We start from the raw sequence: 18,702 nt of genomic DNA on the forward strand, positions 1-18,702 counted from the left end.
TTCCTTCCACAAGTTTCTTCCTTCTCTACTTTTGCCATTAAGGAACGAAGCCAAGGGAAAAGGCTGAGTGGATACGACACCGCCGCAGTCAACAAATCTCACTTCGTGATGCTGTAACGGAAACTTGTTTTGTGAGAGAGACGTGCGAGCGTTTCTTGATGCGCGAAGGTTTTGCAGCGTGGAACAGGAAGCAGACCAGGTAAAACCGGTACTGACTGTCATGCCTTGTTAGCGTTTCGTCACTCGATCGCTCCGGGAAAGCTTTGATTCGTTCTGTTTTATATGGTGGCTGTTTAATTTTCAGGAAGTATTTCAGTGTTGTCCTTTGTATCAGATTTGAGGCAGCGGTTGCGAAACATTTGTATATACTGAAATTAAGTGAGGGGCAGTCAAATGAAAACAACATAGATGGAAAAAAATAAGTAAACAGTTTATTATTTTAAAAGTAATCGTCGTAGCAATTAATACATTTATCCCACTGTAACTCAAGACGATCATTGTCTTCATGGAAAAATGCCTGCGGTTCGTTACGAAACCAAGATTGTACCCAGGCCTGCACCTCTTCATCCGGAGCAAACCGACGGCCACGAATGCCTCGCTTCAGGGCTCCAAAAGCATGGAAATCGCATCATGAGAGGTGGAGATTGTGTGGACAATGTGCTAGGGCTTTCCAGCGAAACATCTGCAGCGTAGTCGAAACAATTTTTGCAACATATGGGTGGCCATTAGCTTGCAAGTGAATGTTGCCGACCGTCAGCGTTTCTTTGGATTTGGACCTACTGGCACACTTTAATTTTTGCGAAGTGTCCACGTACCGCTGAGCGTTTTTGAAGCGCACCATTTAAGCTATGTATCGCTAACGTAGTTCGTGGTTACGGGAATGAGAGAGACGCCGGCAACTCTATTGAGTCATGGTCGATCACAAAACTCGAATTTGATATTGTCTTTGGAAGATCTGTACCGTTTATTTTGATGGTGCCCATATTGTTTGCATCAGTTGACAGGTATTCAGTCTTTATTTCTTTGTATATTAACAATTTCTATACGCAACTTAAGAAATACAGAATATATTACAGTTATGTGTATATAATCGCTTTCCACTTGTTTTATGGTGTATTAAATAAGTACATAGGCCTAACATTGTAGACAAAATAAATGTAAATCTCTGGGAGTATTACTTCATCAGCCGGCCGGAGTGGCCGAGCGATTCTAGGCGCTACAGTCTGGAACCTCGCGAGCGCTACGGTCGCAGGTTAGTATCCTGTTTCGGGCATGGATGTGTGTGATGTCCTTAGGTTACTTAGGTTTAAGTAGTTCTAAGTTCTAGGGGACTGATGACATCAGAATTTAAGTCCCATAGTGCTCAGAGCCATTTGAAACATTTGTTACTTCATCGTCCACGTCACTGTCGTTTTCATGGGCTACGAATGTCCAAATTAGTTTGACAATATTGCCTTCCCCGCCGCTTAGAAAATAGAACATCAACAATGACCAGTTCTGGAGAAATCTGTCTACAACAGAAAAGAAGAGTCAGAAAGCTTGTAGGAACATGCCAGAATACTCTGACTGCGGAAGCTCAAAAAATTTCTTCAGTTCATTCACCTTCTTCACGCTAGAACAAAACTCATCAAATACACCATTAAATATCGTATGACAGTAGTTTTAGGCCGTATCTCGCAATATTGTGCAGTATATGCCTGTGACAATTTCCTGCAATAAGAAGTGTTGCTTCACACATTTTTTTCAACTTCACGAAAACAAGTTGGCTTTTCCCGTGATTGGTGGAACAGCTGTCAGCACCATAAGCAACTAGCTGCCATCCTAAAAGACCAGTCGTAATGATGCTCTCTTTATTGTTCTTGGCCATAGGAGTTGCCGTTTCATCAGCATCTTCGTAAAAACGTATAACAGCTGAAGTCGTTCCCATTTCCTGGTCGAAGTATACGGTATAGTGCTAGGGCGAAGGAACCACCATCCCACTCTGCATTGTTGCCAGATTTATTCAAGAAGGCTGCCGTAGATTTGGGAACTCGCACTGACGTCATGGCCGTAATTGGAAGTTCAAATTTTGGCGGAAAATAGGTCAATAGGGCTGCGTCCGCTAACCTAAATCTACCCCCCTCCCCTCCCCGTCCGGAAATTGTTGGGAAAAGGACTCAGTCTATGCTGGGCTGCTGGGTAGGTCGGACATAAGCCTTCATTTTGTATGCATTGCGGTATATTGTTTAGTTAAATAATTTGTGTTGCCATTAATCGAGCACTAAACAGTAGCTCCATCCAGAGTGTTCACCTTGAGGTTTAGACTTAGTTCAGAACACCACCAACAGGGGGCGCTGTTGGCCCTCCCCCCTCCCCTCCCGTGATGTAATCCAAGATGGCGGTATGGGGAAAAAGTGGCGGGAAATTCGCTCAATCTGTGCTGAGCTTTCCAAGAACACAGGCGTAATTGTTTACTGTGTACTGTGTGTTCAGTGGATGAGATGTCTGTGCTGGAGAAGGACGAGTTCAACGGGTATTTACTCTAATCATGCAGCTGAGGACTGTGTCCATATCCACCTGCACGGTGCTTGGAAAGCAATGACGGTTGAATTTATGAAGAAGACGAATACGCTTCATCAGATAATAAAGATGCAGCAGGATGGGGCTAAGTTACACTTTGCAACTAATGCTGATAAATACGTGTGCTGTAACTGAAGATCATTCAATAAAAGTCCAGTCAGTCTTCCGAAGCGTAAGAGTCAAGACGTTCACACAACTCCGGCGCTAACGCTCACGGCACTGCACGCGGGGACCGCAGGGCGGCCACGCGCTAAGCGCTCCTATCGCGCTGGAAATAATTTAATATTTCCTCTATTTGAAGCATCACATGAAGCCGAAAATGGAGTTTTCCCGAATCTGTTGCAGAGAATGTGGAGCCAATACATTCTCTACTGTAGCTTCAGTTGCTGTCCACGGTTAATTTTGGATGATAGTTTCGAATCTTGAAACAAAAAGTGAGGCAGGCATCTCCACCGTCTTGTGAAAGGTAACAGTGATGGTGTTTCAATCCATGGTATGTTAATATTAGATCCGTTGCTGACACTTCCTCTTACTGAATAGTTCCTGCTAGCACGAAATAATTGTGAACAGTGGAGTTCTTTTTAGTACATCCCGCGCCGGCCGCTGCTGCCGAGCGGTTCTAGGCGCTACAGTCCGAAACCGCGCCGCTGCTACGGTCGCAGGTTCGAATCCTGCCTCGGGCATGGATGTGTGTGATGTCGTTAGGTTAGTTAGGTTTAAGTGGTTCTAAGTCTAGGGGACTGATGACCTCAGGTGTTAAGTCCCATAGTGCTTAGAGCCATTTGAACCATTTAATACATCCCGCACCTTATCAATTTGAGTCTTGGTAATAGCATTATGCTTACGGCTTTCACTCAGTCGTATTTCAATGTAAAACTAACGCGGCATGTTTTACAATATCAGTTATATTCATCTTGTTTCGAAAGCCACCCCGAAAAGTATGTTATTGTCATTAGAAGGACACTCATGGCGCTGTATTTTAGCCTGCTACATGTGAGAAGCTCATTACAATATGATGTTATACAGGGTGTTGCAAAAAGGTACGGCCAAACTTTCAGGAAACATTCCTCACACACAAAGAAAGAAATTATGTTATGTGGACATGTGTCCGGAAACGCTTACTTTCCATGTTAGAGCTCATTTTATTACTTCTCTTCAAATCACATTAATCATGGAATGGAAACACACAGCAACAGAACGTGCCAGCGTGACTTCAAACACTTTGTTACAGGAAATGTTCAAAATGTCCTCCGTTAGCGAGGATACATGCATCCACCCTCCGTCGCATGGAATACCTGATGCGCTGATGCAGCCCTGGAGAATGGCGTATTGTATCACAGCCGTCCACAATACGAGCACGAAGAGTCTCTACATTTGGTACCGGGGTTGCGTAGACAAGAGCTTTCAAATGCCCCCATAAATGAAAGTCAAGAGGGTTGAGGTCAGGAGAGCGTGGAGGCCATGGAATTGGTCCGCCTCTACCAACCCATCGGTCACCAAATCTGTTGTTGAGAAGCGTACGAACACTTCGACTGAAATGTGCAGGAGCTCCATCGTGCATGAACCACATGTTGTGTCGTACTTGTAAAGGCACATGTTCTCGGAGCACAGGTAGAGTATCCCGTATCAAACCATGATAACGTGCTCCATTGAGCGTAGGTGGAAGAACATGGGGCCCAATCAAGACATCACCAACAATGCCTGCCCAAACGTTCACAGAAAATCTGTGTTGACGTGATTGCACAGTTGCGTGCGGATTCACGTCAGCCCACAGATGTTGATTGTGAAAATTTACAATTTGATCACGTTGGAATGACGAAACTAAAATGAGCTCTAACATGGAAATTAATTGTTTCCGGACGCATGTCCACATAACATCTTTTCTTTATTTGTGCATGAGGAATGTTTCCTGAAAGTTTGGCCGTACCTTTTTGTAACACCCTGTATATGTACACGTATCACAAGGGAACCTCCCCATCGCACCCCCCTCAGATTTAGTTATAAGTTGGCACAGTGGATAGGGCTTCAAAAACTAAACACAGATCAATCGATAAAACAGGAAGAAGTTGTGTGGAACTATGGAAAAATAAGCAAAATATACTACCTGAGTAGTCTATGCGCAACATAGGTAACATCAAGGAGAACTTGAGCTCAGGAGCGCCGTGGTCCCGTGGTTAGCGTGAGCAGCTGCGGAACGAGAGGTCCTTGGTTCAAGTCTTCCCTCGACTAAAAAATTTTTTTTCTTTATTTTCGCAAAGTTATGATGTGTCAGTTTGTTCATTGACGTCTCTGTTCACTGTAATAAGTTTAGTGTCTGTGTTTTGCGACCGCACCGCAAAACCGTGCGATTAGTAGACGAAAGGACGTGCCTCTCCAATGGGAACTGAAAACATTTGATCGCAAGGTCATAGGTCAACCGATTTCTCCACAGGAAAACACGTCTGATATATTCTATACGACACTGGTGACGGCATGTGCGTCACATGACAGGAATATGTTGTCGACCCACCTAACTCGTACACTTGGCGAATGGGTAAAAAGATTCTTCTACCTTGCCCTATTTAGGTTTTCTTGTGGATGTGATAATCACTCCCAAAAAAGTGATGAAAACATAAGAGTTTGTGACATAAACTGAAAATAAAAAATTAAATTTTTCACTCGAGGGAAGCCTTGAACCAAGGACCTCTCGCTCCGCAGCTGCTCACGCTAACCACGGGACTACGGCACTGCTGAGCTGATATTATCCTTGATGTTGTATATCTTCCACATGGACTACTCAGTTTGTATATTTTGCTTATTTTTTCATAGTTTCACACAACTTCTTCCTGTTTTCTCGATTGATCTGTGTTCAGTTTTTCAAGGCCTATCCACTGTGCCAACTTATAACTAAATCTGAGGGGGGTGCGATGGGGAGGTTCGCTTGTCAGTCACTACAATGCCGTTCTTAAACACTTCAGTTTTAAACTGAACGCATCGTGTGCGGTTCACGTAATACAGCAACAACGAAATACTGAACTCCATCAATCAATGCGTATACTTGGCGCGTTCAGTTTTTCGACAACTGTATTCCTTTTAAAATGTTTTTATTGCAAGCACCGATAATAAAATGAAAATGCGACATTGTCACTGCTTGTTTGCTTGTTGTTTTTTGTCGGTATGTAATAAAACACTGCAGAAGAATAAATAGACATGAACTGACATTGTAAATCTGGTTTATTGTCCACATGGAACTGTTATGCAACTGTCATAAGAAAATACAAGCTATTATTGGCATGTCTTTTCTAGTTCATTTTTATTCGAGCGGTCTTCTGATTTGACGACAGTGGATGACTTTGGACACCCTGTGTAGTAAAAATACGAGGGTTGCAACTTTAATAGTGACAACTGGTTTTTACAACTCGTATAAAATAGTTACGTGTTCAAAGTTTTACTGACCATCAAAGTAGTCACCAGCATTGTGTGTAATCCGTTGCCAGCGATGTGGAAGACGTAGGATACTCTTAGCAGTGCCAATTGTGTTGACAGTTCGAGCGGCGCGGTCTCTTGCCCGACGAATTTGTACCAGTTCTGATGTGAATGTGAAACAAATCAGTAAGAGTTTGCACTGTACTTGCTTGAGCATTGTCCTGTAAAATGATGGTCAGGTCCTGCAGAAACTATCACTTCTGTCTCTGTGCTGTTCATTTTTGAAACACAACCTACGACCAGCTTAGAGATACAGCTTGTCGAACAAATGAACGCACCAAGTTATATTGAAATACAGGGTGATTATAACTAAAGTTAAACTTTCAAACCCCTATAGAAATAACACCACTGGTCAGAATTGCAGCGGAATATTATCGGAGAAGGGGGAAAACGTGTGGCAATAAAAAAAAAAAATATGTAGCAGTAGATGGCGCTGTAAGCATCGTCATTTAGTAATGGTCGACTACAAATGATAAATAAATAATCCAACAATACTTAAGGTGTACGTTTGACGTTAAACAAACTGTACAACTCAGTGTGGATTGGTGTACAAGTGTGATACTGTTAGTTACATAAGTCCATCCACCGTAGCAAGGTCACATCACATCGGATGCGAAAAATCGGTTTTTTGTTGTCCTGAGTCCAAAAACCGCCAAGAAGCATTACACACATCGGTTTTTAATTGTCCTGAGGCCAAAAACCGGATAAAAAGCATCAATCAAATCGGATTATTAAGTTCCGTGTGACAGGTGCTTAACATGTTCAATATGATATCCACCGTTTTATGCAATAAGTTGAAATCGAGAAACAGCATGTTCCACAACTGATCGAAGTGTTTCTTGGGTCACGTTCAGAATGTGTTGCGGAAAGCGCGCCTTCTGTGCAGTTAAGTTTGCAATCGAAACACTGAACACAACACAGCCAGAAGTCACACGGATTAAGACCAGGTGATCAGGACGGCCAGGCCGTAGGTAAATGGCGGATGATAATTCTATAATTTCCGAAATGGCGCTTCAGCAGCTCCTTAACAGATTGCAATGTACGGAGGTGTGCAATCTTGCATAAAAATGATCCCATCCACACATCCACGCTGCTGGAGAGCTGGAATGACTTGGTTGCCCAAAAGACACTCAATAGCGCTTGCCAGTGACGGTACAGATAACAGGACCGGAAGAACCTGTCTCTTCGTAAAAATATGGCTCTGTGATAAATGATGCCGCCGTACCACGCAGCGACCTTTCAGGATGAAGTGGTACTGGTTGATTTACGTGTGGATTTTCCGTTGCCCATATTCGACAATTCTGTGTATTTACATATTCTGTCAGGGCCACGGCCAGTCATTGTCCACTTCTATGCGAGCAAGAAATTCTAAAGCAAGGGTCTCTCTTGCTGCAGATCAACAGGAAGCAACTCGTGCACATAGATCATTTTGAATGGATAGCAAAGAAGGATGTTTCGTAGGATTTTACGCACCGTGCTCACGGATATGTTCAGTGTTCGGGCAGTTCTCCGTGCACTACACGTTTGCAGACCACCACACGTCTCCTCCTGCATTGCTGTGGTCACTGCTTCCAGTGACGTCGAATCAGTTTCTTTCCTGCCTCTACCAGGTTGCACGCCAAAAGACCCCATCTCTTCGAATTTCGCCGGCCGCGGTGGTCTCGCGGTTCTAGGCGCGCAGTCGGGAACCGTGCGACTGCTACGGTCGCAGGTTCGAATCCTGCCTCGGGCATGGATGTGTGTGATGTCCTTAGGTTAGTTAGGTTTAAGTAGTTCTAAGTTCTAGGGGACTGATGACCACAGCAGTTAAGTCCCATAGTGCTCAGAGCCATTTCTTCGAATTTCCGAATCATTTTCTCCTGACCCACGGCAGTCATCGGACCAACGCCTTTTTTTCAAACCCTTCAGTGTCCGGAATTTCTGCAGAGCGACGTACGCGAAGGCATCATCCTTGTAATGCAGCTTTACAAGCAGAGCGCGATCCTATATTGAGACAGTCATGGCGAACGTCGCAGACGCGAAGGGAGGAAAAGCCGAGTGCCCGGCGTGTTTATACCTTAGGATATACAGGGTGTGGTGTCACTGCCAGACACCACACTTGCTAGGTGGTAGCTTAAATCGGCCGCGGTCCATTAGTACATGTCGGACCCGCGTGTCGCCACTGTGTGATCGCAGACTGAGCGCCACCACACGGCAGGTCTCGAGAGACGTACGAGAACTCGCCCCAGTTGTACGACGACGTTGCTAGCGACTATACGGACGAAGCCATTTCTCTCATTTGCCGAGAGACAGTTAGAATAGCCTTCAGCTAAGTTAATGGCTACGACTTAGCAAGGCGCCATTAGCCTTAAATAGCTTGTATATAAAGAGTCACTTGTATCGCCACAATCTCCAGATGTCTCATCAAGAACGATGTATACAAGGATGTATTAAAAGTTAAGTATATTCCAAAGATACGTATTTTCTTTATCACATTCATTAAGTCTCCTGTTTCAGACCTCACTCCATCCTTCGTGAGTTAGCGCGTGCATCTTGGCCGCCTCTTTCAATTAGTGTGCGTAGTGTTGGCAAGTCCGCCGACACTACACAGGGTGTTTCAAAAATGACCGGTATATTTGAAACGGCAATAAAAACTAAACGAGCAGCGATAGAAATACACTGTTTGTTGCAATATGCTTGGGACAACAGTACATTTTCAGGCGGACAAACTTTCGAAATTACAGTAGTTACAATTTTCAACAACAGATGGCGCTGCAAGTGATGTGAAAGATATAGAAGACAACGCAGTCTGTGGGTGCGCCATTCTGTACGTCGTCTTTCTGCTGTAAGCGTGTGCTGTTCACAACGTGCAAGTGTGCTGTGGACAACATGGTTTATTCCTTAGAACAGAGGATTTTTCTGGTGTTGGAATTCCACCGCCTAGAACACAGTGTTGTTGCAACAAGACGAAGTTTTCAACGGAGGTTTAATGTAACCAAAGGACCGAAAAGCGATACAATAAAGGATCTGTTTGAAAAATTTCAACGGACTGGGAACGTGACGGATGAACGTGCTGGAAAGGTAGGGCGACCGCGTACGGCAACCACAGAGGGCAACGCGCAGCTAGTGCAGCAGGTGATCCAACAGCGGCCTCGGGTTTCCGTTCGCCGTGTTGCAGCTGCGGTCCAAATGACGCCAACGTCCACGTATCGTCTCATGCGCCAGAGTTTACACCTCTATCCATACAAAATGCAAACGCGGCAACCCCTCAGCGCCGCTACCATTGCTGCACGAGAGACATTCGCTAACGATATAGTGCACAGGATTGATGACGGCGATATGCATGTGGGCAGCATTTGGTTTACTGACGAAGCTTATTTTTACCTGGACGGCTTCGTCAATAAACAGAACTGGCGCATATGTGGAACCGAAAAGCCCCATGTTGCAGTCCCATCGTCCCTGCATCCTCAAAAAGTACTGGTCTGGGCCGCCATTTCTTCCAAAGGAATCATTGGCCCCTTTTTCAGGTCCGAAACGATTACTGCATCACGCTATCTGGACATTCTTCATGAATTTGTGGCGGTACAAACTGCCTTAGACGACACTGCGAACACCTCGTGTTTTATGCAAGATGGTGCCCGGCCACATCGCACGGCCGACGTCTTTAATTTCCTGAATGAATATTTCGATGATCGTGTGATTGCTTTGGGCTATCCGAAACATACAGGAGGCGGCGTGGATTGGCCTCCCTATTCGCCAGACATGAACCCCTGTGACTTCTTTCTGTGGGGACACTTGAAAGACCAGGTGTACCGCCAGAATCCAGAAACAATTGAACAGCTGAAGCAGTACATCTCATCTGCATGTGAAGCCATTCCGCCAGACACGTTGTCAAAGGTTTCGGGTAATTTCATTCAGAGACTACGCCATATTATTGCTACGCATGGTGGATATGTGGAAAATATCGTACTATAGAGTTTCCCAGACCGCAGCGCCATCTGTTGTTGACAATTGTAACTACTGTAATTTCGAAAGTTTGTCTGCCTGAAAATGTACTGTTGTCCCAAGCATATTGCAACAAACGGTGTATTTCTATCGCTGCTCGTTTAGTTTTTATTACCGTTTCAAATATACCGGTCATTTTTGAAACACCCTGTAGATGCGGTCTCACACGAGCCAAAGTGATAAGCGTCGTAGAAACACGGCGTCGAGCACACTTTATAAATGCTGCTTTTTATAGTTGTCACCGTACACTGCTATTTGAAAACAATAGAATTAATCTGGAACCAAGTTAAGGGATTTGTCGCGAGAAATAACAAGACATTTAAGCTGCCAAACGTACTGGAACTAATGCACGAAGCTTTGTGACACGTGACAGCCGAACGATGCAGAAAAGCACGTCGTAAAAGAGGAGGACGAAATGTGGACTTCTTTGTGGCTTGGGATTCTGTTATTGATCGCCTCGTTATCAGCGTAGCAGTACTGAAATGTGCCGCTTTACGTGGAGTCCGATGTGGAAGAAGTTCAGAGATTGCCAGACGACTGACAGCAATACCTTCAGTGGCTTCAGTAAAAACGGCTCTGAGCACTATGGGACTTAACTTCTGAGGTCATCAGTCCCCTAGAACTTAGAACTACTTAAACCTAACTACCCTAAGGACAGCACACACATCCATGCCCGAGGCAGGATTCGAACCTACGACCGTAGCAGTCGCGTGGCTTCAGTATTTAACTACATGGTGAAAATCCAGCAGTGCGCTTTCACGCCGCACATAGCTCGTGGAAAATAATTACCCTTTTTAAAGACAGGAATTTCCATCACTCTGGTTTTTAGTTCCAGTACTATGTTAGTTAAGATCGAGAGCATGTTTTCCTTCAGATCACCTAAGAAGCTTATCGCCTGAGTTTTACCATTATTCCCTATGCTATACTGTTCTGTGCTTGACCCTTTTTACGTCATCACTAGAATGTTCACATCACTGCCCTTTAGTTAGACCAGGTGGGTAGCCAGTGCTTTCGAAGTTACATGCGCCGATAAAGCTGTTGTCCCGTATTATCACTGAGTCGATGTACGCATAACGCACAGCATAAAACGTATCCTCATTATAGTACTTGACTGTACTCGAGACAGATTTGCTTCTGCTCCACCTGAAACGAAATCCAACGAAGTTCCAGCAAACGCGGAAGAATACGTACTGTAATGTGTACATGAGGTTTATTCTTATGATGAACGGAGTTTAGTAACACGACACAATTAATTGGAACGATTACTTATTCAGGAGATACCTGAACTAGACGTTCGGAAATTCCAAAATCGACACTGTTTCAATTAATTTGCCCAGTAATATCCTGTAATTATAACTACACATCGTAGAGAGTTTGTATCTGTGTCACAGTCCAATTTTTACGTGCGCGATACTCACTTTTTCCGTTTCTGTGAATCCTGTGACAATGATCATAGCTACCCACAACAATTACATTTTGTTCATTACTATTACTGGAGCGTCGTACTAATCCATCTCAGTTCGCCTGTTTGGGTTGTGAGTGTGTGTGCTGCGAGAAAACTTACCTGTGGAAGTGAACCCATCCAGTTGTGCTGCATGGAAGGGAAGCGGCGCCCACTGTGCTGAATCGAGTGTTTACGTGCCGACAGCCGCGTAAGCACGTGCTCTCTACCACAACATCCCTGAATTCCTGCAGTGCAACTCGCTACTGTACTTTGTTCACTCTAAGTTTAAACCTAGTGTAAACAAGCGCACCTTCGGCAGTTGGTCGTAAACCGAAGGGCACATCCGTCGTGTGTTGTAACGCAACTGAAATAGACCCCACTTACGTATTGGGTACTCTGTTGTTGGTTTAGTGCGAATAATAGAGGTAGGCACACTAAAGCACTGAAAATCTTCAGTTTTTTTCGCTGGGCACTGTGGTAGATCTTTAATCCAGCAAGTTCGTGTTTCAAATCTCATTTAACGAACGCTTCCTCTTATTCGCTAGTCGCGACAATATGCTCTTGTTTGCTCATTGCAAAAAGAAGTACGCCATAGATCACTAAGGGAATTAATATCTCGTGTAAGAGGAAAATTTATTTAAAGGCGAGAATAAGCCAAAATCCTGCGTTAATTGCATACCACAAGAAATACTGTATTATTTTAAAAGTCCAGAAGTATGCACGTCCTGACTGAAATAAATAATGCAGATAATAACATTAAAGCTATACAGAGTATTGTCGAACGAGAAACAGGACAGTATATAATACTAAAAAACAATGTTGTGACTGATTGATTCACAAGTTGCGAGTATTTTTAACAACCGCATTCTAAATGTAGCAGCAATTAGAAATGTCATTCCACAAAACTTTAAGCAACTAGAAATAGCACGAACATCATTCAATGAAATTAACAGAATTGTAAAAACCCTCAAAACGAAAGCTCATACGGTGTTGCTGGAATTTCGAATAGAATCCTAAAAAATTGCTGTAACTTAATAAGTAATGTTCTCAGTGATATGCATCACTGACACAGGGAATTTTTTCACATACATTTCAGTATGCTGTTGTTAAACCGCTTTATAAGAAAAGTGACAGCAAAGACTTCAATAACTGTCCAATTCTTCTACTGACATCTTTTTCCAAAATATTCGATAAGTAATATACTCAATAGTAGAGTCACATTGAAGTAGAAACAATTTACTTTGAATATCACAAACTGGATTTCAGAAAGGGTTGCTCAACTTACACGAATATTGCTAGCCTTAAATAATAAAATATCGCCGGTTGATATTTTTTTATGATCTTTCAAAGATGTTTGATTGTGTATATCATGTTAGACTCTCAGAAAAAGTTTAGTTTTTTGGAATTAATGGCTGTACACGTAACAGATTTCAAACATACTTAACAAACACAATGCATAAAGTTGTTCTGAATAATTCAGACATTGCTGGAAAGGTAGAAAATTTTAGTGACTGCTGAGATATCACAAAGGGAGACCCAAAGGGGTTCGTTTATGGGTCGACTCTTGTTCCTTATAGTTATGTAGATGACCTTCCACTTAACATCCAATGAGAATTTTTCTTTTTTTGTCTATTTTTACTGTAACACCTTGCTTCTTTCCAAATTCCACATCAACTGGAAGTATGCTATAGGTCTGATGAGTGAGTTTACAAGTGTCAAAGAATGTGACATAAATGGACGTATCCTTTTGACTGTGGTTGACTTAGAAGCTAACATTTAATATACCGCCAAGGAACCATGGACCTTAGAATGTGAGATTAATTTCAACGTGATACGTCTAGCACTTTGTGAGAAAGCGGCTATTAACAGACAGACTGACAGTCAGATAACAAATGACGTTATTATTTTTCCGTCTGATATAATTACAGATTCACGGTTTTCGAATTTTTTTCCTTTGCTTGTACAGTGAAACCTTGCTGCTTGTAAAATTTCATGATTCTAGACCAACTGGGAGTACCCTACAAGTTTTGTTGAGTAAGTTTGCGAGGATGAAATTATATGGCACAAATGGCCACATCTCTTGATTCCACTGACTTAGAAACTTTAATTTATTACGCCGCCAAGGGAACATAGACCTTTAGCATGTGACATAAATTTCGACGTGATACTTCTTTTAGTCGTTCCTGAGAAACTTAGAGGCTTAACAGACGGATGGAAAGACGGTCAGGTAGCAAATGACAAAATTTCTTTCCTTTGGTGTAATTAAGAATTAACAGTTTTCGGACTTTTCTTTCATTTCTTCAGTGACATCATGTCTTTTGCCAAACTTTATGATTCTAGGTGAATGGGAAGCAGCCTACAGGTTTTAATGAGTGAGTTTGCGAGCATCGACATACTTCATATAAATAGCCGTATCTTTTGGCTGCACTGACTTAGGAACTACCGTTTGTTCTACCGCCAAGGGACCATAAACCTTAGTTTGTGACATAGGTTTCAACTTCATACGTCTAGACGTTCCAGAGAAATAGAGACAGTCAGTGTGATAACAAAAAAATATTTTTGTGTAGTATAATTACAGATTCACAATTTTTTTTTAATATACTGTGAATCATTGCTTTCTCCCAAATTTCGCGATTGTAGTTCAACAGGGAGTACACTATATGTTTCGATGAGTGATTTTTCGAATATCAAAACGTGTGACATAAATGGCCGTATCTTTAGTTAGCATTGACTTAGACGCTTATATTCCTTACACCACGAAGGGACAGTAGACCTTAGTGTGTGACGTAAGTTTTAGCGTGGTACATCTCGTTCCTGAGAAAACGTGTTTTACAGCCAGCCAGACAGACAGACGGGCAACAGGGTGATCCTATAAGCGTTCCGTTTTTACCGAGTGAGGTACAAAACCATAAAAATCAGCGTGATAATGACAGTGCTTAATGTTTTCGAGACGTTTAAGTGAATAATTAGTCGCTACTGCTAAGGCCCGTTTTAAAATTAGCGTCTGAATTTACTGACGTTTCTGTGTCGAGTGTATTGGATGCACGGAACAAAAGCAATACCGGGTTAACTGTACGCCTCTACGTATCGTCTTCAGTGGTTTGAATATTTGTTTATACGATAAAATCTATACGCTCATACGTCTTACATAACAAATGGCTCTGAGCGCTATGGGACTTAACATCTGAGGTCATCAGTCCCCTAGAACTTAGAACTACTTAAACCCAACTAACCTGAGGACATCACACACATCCATGCCTGAGGCAGGATTCGAACCTGCGACCGTAGCAGTCCCGCGGTTCCGGACTGCAGCGCCAGAACAGCACGGCCACCGCGGCCGGCCAGTCCTTACACAACACACACACATAAAAGGTGCTATGCCCGCCTTACTCGTGCTTTTCGCTTGACACTTCTTTTACCGCCATTTTTACAAATTAAACTAAATAGTGCTTTAAGCGTTATTGTTTCCCGACTGTTAATCGTGTTTACGAATCACATACATGTGTAATCTGACAATTTATTGCTCGGATGTTGGCATGCGTTCGTGCAGTACCTAACCCTCGCCTGACACGGATCCGAGGGAGCAGCGCAGCTGGTGATTAAGAACGCCAGTAAGGCGTTGTGCGGTCCGTGAGGCTTCAGCATAAACTTGCTCTCGTAATGGTACGCGATTGTACTTGACAGGGCGTGGTTCATGTTCTGCGCGAAGCAGAATCCAAACGCAGAGGATTACGTACAACAGTGTGGACTTCCGCGTCAGAAATACTATGGACAAAGTACAGTATACATCCACATCGTCTTCGACTGTGGCGCTCATTAAGCATGGGTTAAATGTCAAATTTCGGTTTTGACTGACTAGAGAAGCATACATACAACTGCCCGTTTTTCGCACTTACACTATCTGGTCAAAAGTACCCGGACAGTTATTTGTGGACATTAAATTGTGGTGTGTCCACCGTTCGCCTTTATGACGGCTTCAACTGTGCTGGGGACACTTTCAGTGAGGTGTCTGACTGTCTGTAGACGGCAGCCCATTCTTCGTCAAGAGCCGAAATCTGAGAAGGTACAGATCTTGGACGCTGGTATCTGGAGGGAAATTTATGTTTTAACTCACCCCAAAGTTGTTCCATTGCGCCGGCCGGAGTGGCCGAGCGGTTCTAGGCGCTTCAGTCTGGAACCGCGCGACCGCTACGGTCGTACGTTCGAATCCTGTCTCAGGCATGGATGTGTGTGATGTTCTTAGGTTAGTTAGGTTTAAGTAGCTCTAAGTTCTAGGGGACTGATGACCTCAGATGTTGAGTCCCATAGTGCTCAGAACCATTCGAACCAGTTTTTGGTCCATTGCGTTCAGGTTGGACCTCGGGGCAGGCTGGTCCTTCTCACGAACGTTATTGCCAACAAGCCGTGGCCTCATGGATGCTGCTTTACAACACGCGCATTCATCATCTCCGACCTTTTCCTCTACAGTACGCAGTACACAATGCTGTAACCTGTGTTTATGCCCTTCCGCATTTTGCGGCTTCTTATGAGCTATAAGGGGAGGACACCCATACCATAACATCGCGTCCTCCATGTTGGCACTACACATATTGGCAGGTAACGATCTCCAGGCATTCGCCAAACTCTAACCCTTCCATCGGACTGCCACAGGGTACAGTGTGATTCACACTCCAAATCATTCGGCTTTGGAATCAACCATTGTCCAGTGGCGTGAATTCTCCTGACCAACCCACTGTGCTGTTATTTCTTCTCTACTTTTCCACATTACGCAGGGGTCTCCTGATACAAGTATCTATGTAATAAATGCTACTCGCCGGCCGCGGTGGTCTCGTGGTTCTAGGCGCGCAGTCCGGAACCGTGCGACTGCTACGGTCGCAGGTTCGAATCCTGCCTCGGGCATGGATGTGTGTGATGTCCTTAGGTTAGTTAGGTTTAAGTAGTTCTAAGTTCTAGGGGACTTATGACCACAGCAGTTGAGTCCCATAGTGTTCAGAGCCGTTTGAACCATTTTTGAAATGCTACTCAAGTACGATCCGCTTATGAACCTATTCCGAGAAATCGAACTTCAAAACTTTACGAACCTGTTAATACCATACGAGAGCACTGGAGTCAGCGTATCCGGCTAAGGCGACAGTCTAGGAATATGTTCGTGCTGCGTGCGAGTCTCGGCTTTATCTTTTGTGACCTTCCAGCAACAACTGATATCGCCACAGAATGGGACGATAATAGTGAGATTATTCATCGTGGTACATTCGTGACAGGGTATAATAAGAAACCTAATCAAATAAACAATTATTTGTTGATACATTAATTTGCTAATTAAAAAGTTAGCGCATTGAAATCATCATCATTTGTGGTGGATTCTATCTTAACAGCATGAAAGTCTTGCACCAAGCATTTTATTATGAATCGCACTTTCTGACATTTGAGTTTTAGTAATGTTAGCCTAAATCACACCTCGTTAATGTAAGAAAAGACCATCCCGAAATAAATTTTGCAGCAAAACCACGCATATTTCAACATAGCTACAAATACTGGAGGTCTCAAATAACGTAGTGCTGTGAAGTGAAGAGTAATGCCTTATTCACGAGATGGTATTTCTCCTGTGCCCTGCAACATGACCAAGCAGTCTGGTCTCTTCCTCCTGCCTAAACCAACCAATCAACCCTGCAACAATATACACTCCTGGAAATGGAAAAAAGAACACATTGACACCGGTGTGTCAGACCCACCATACTTGCTGCGGACACTGCGAGAGGGCTGTACAAGCAATGATCACACGCACGGCACAGCGGACACACCAGGAACCGCGGTGTTGGCCGTCGAATGGCGCTAGCTGCGCAGCATTTGTGCACCGCCGCCGTCAGTGTCAGCCAGTTTGCCGTGGCATACGGAGCTCCATCGCAGTCTTTAACACTGGTAGCATGCCGCGACAGCGTGGACGTGAACCGTATGTGCAGTTGACGGACTTTGAGCGAGGGCGTATAGTGGGCATGCGGGAGGCCGGGTGGACGTACCGCCGAATTGCTCAACACGTGGGGCGTGAGGTCTCCACAGTACATCGATGTTGTCGCCAGTGGTCGGCGGAAGGTGCACGTGCCCGTCGACCTGGGACCGGACCGCAGCGACGTACGGATGCACGCCAAGACCGTAGGATCCTACGCAGTGCCGTAGGGGACCGCACCGCCACTTCCCAGCAAATTAGGGACACTGTTGCTCCTGGGGTATCGGCGAGGACCATTCGCAACCGTCTCCATGAAGCTGGGCTACGGTCCCGCACACCGTTAGGCCGTCTTCCGCTCACGCCCCAACATCGTGCAGCCCGCCTCCAGTGGTGTCGCGACAGGCGTGAATGGAGGGACGAATGGAGACGTGTCGTCTTCAGCGATGAGAGTCGCTTCTGCCTTGGTGCCAATGATGGTCGTATGCGTGTTTGGCGCCGTGCAGGTGAGCGCCACAATCAGGACTGCATACGACCGAGGCACACAGGGCCAACACCCGGCATCATGGTGTGGGGAGCGATCTCCTACACTGGCCGTACACCACTGGTGATCGTCGAGGGGACACTGAATAGTGCACGGCACATCCAAACCGTCATCGAACCCATCGTTCTACCATTCCTAGACCGGCAAGGGAACTTGCTGTTCCAACAGGACAATGCACGTCCGCATGTATCCCGTGCCACCCAACGTGCTCTAGAAGGTGTAAGTCAACTACCCTGGCCAGCAAGATCTCCGGATCTGTCCCCCATTGAGCATGTTTGGGACTGGATGAAGCGTCGTCTCACGCGGTCTGCACGTCCAGCACGAACGCTGGTCCAACTGAGGCGCCAGGTGGAAATGGCATGGCAAGCCGTTCCACAGGACTACATCCAGCATCTCTACGATCGTCTCCATGGGAGAATAGCAGCCTGCATTGCTGCGAAAGGTGGATACACACTGTACTAGTGCCGACATTGTGCATGCTCTGTTGCCTGTGTCTATGTGCCTGTGGTTCTGTCAGTGTGATCATGTGATGTGTGATGTATCTGACCCCAGGAATGTGTCAATAAAGTTTCCCCTTCCTGGGACAATGAATTCACGGTGTTCTTATTTCAATTTCCAGCAGTGTAGATGCATTCTGCAACATATTCGGTAAATTTTTCGCCATTTGTGTCAGCGACGCTGTCCGATGGATAGTGCTCTCGTTTTTTTTCACTCCAGCTAGATATTTCAGATCTGCATCATTATAGACACGCAGTTCTTTTCAGC

At 44.5% G+C, this 18,702-nt stretch overlaps 1 protein-coding gene across 1 annotated transcript in view; it reads left to right on the forward strand.

Moving 5' to 3' along the window:
• Positions 1–18,702, forward strand: part of LOC126195328 (RNA-binding protein fusilli) — a 1,033,937-nt gene that overhangs the window by 167,850 nt on the left and 847,385 nt on the right. The window lies entirely within an intron of this gene.

The sequence above is a fragment of the Schistocerca nitens genome, chromosome 7, assembly GCF_023898315.1.
Source record: "Schistocerca nitens isolate TAMUIC-IGC-003100 chromosome 7, iqSchNite1.1, whole genome shotgun sequence".
Lineage (NCBI taxonomy): Eukaryota > Metazoa > Arthropoda > Insecta > Orthoptera > Acrididae > Schistocerca > Schistocerca nitens.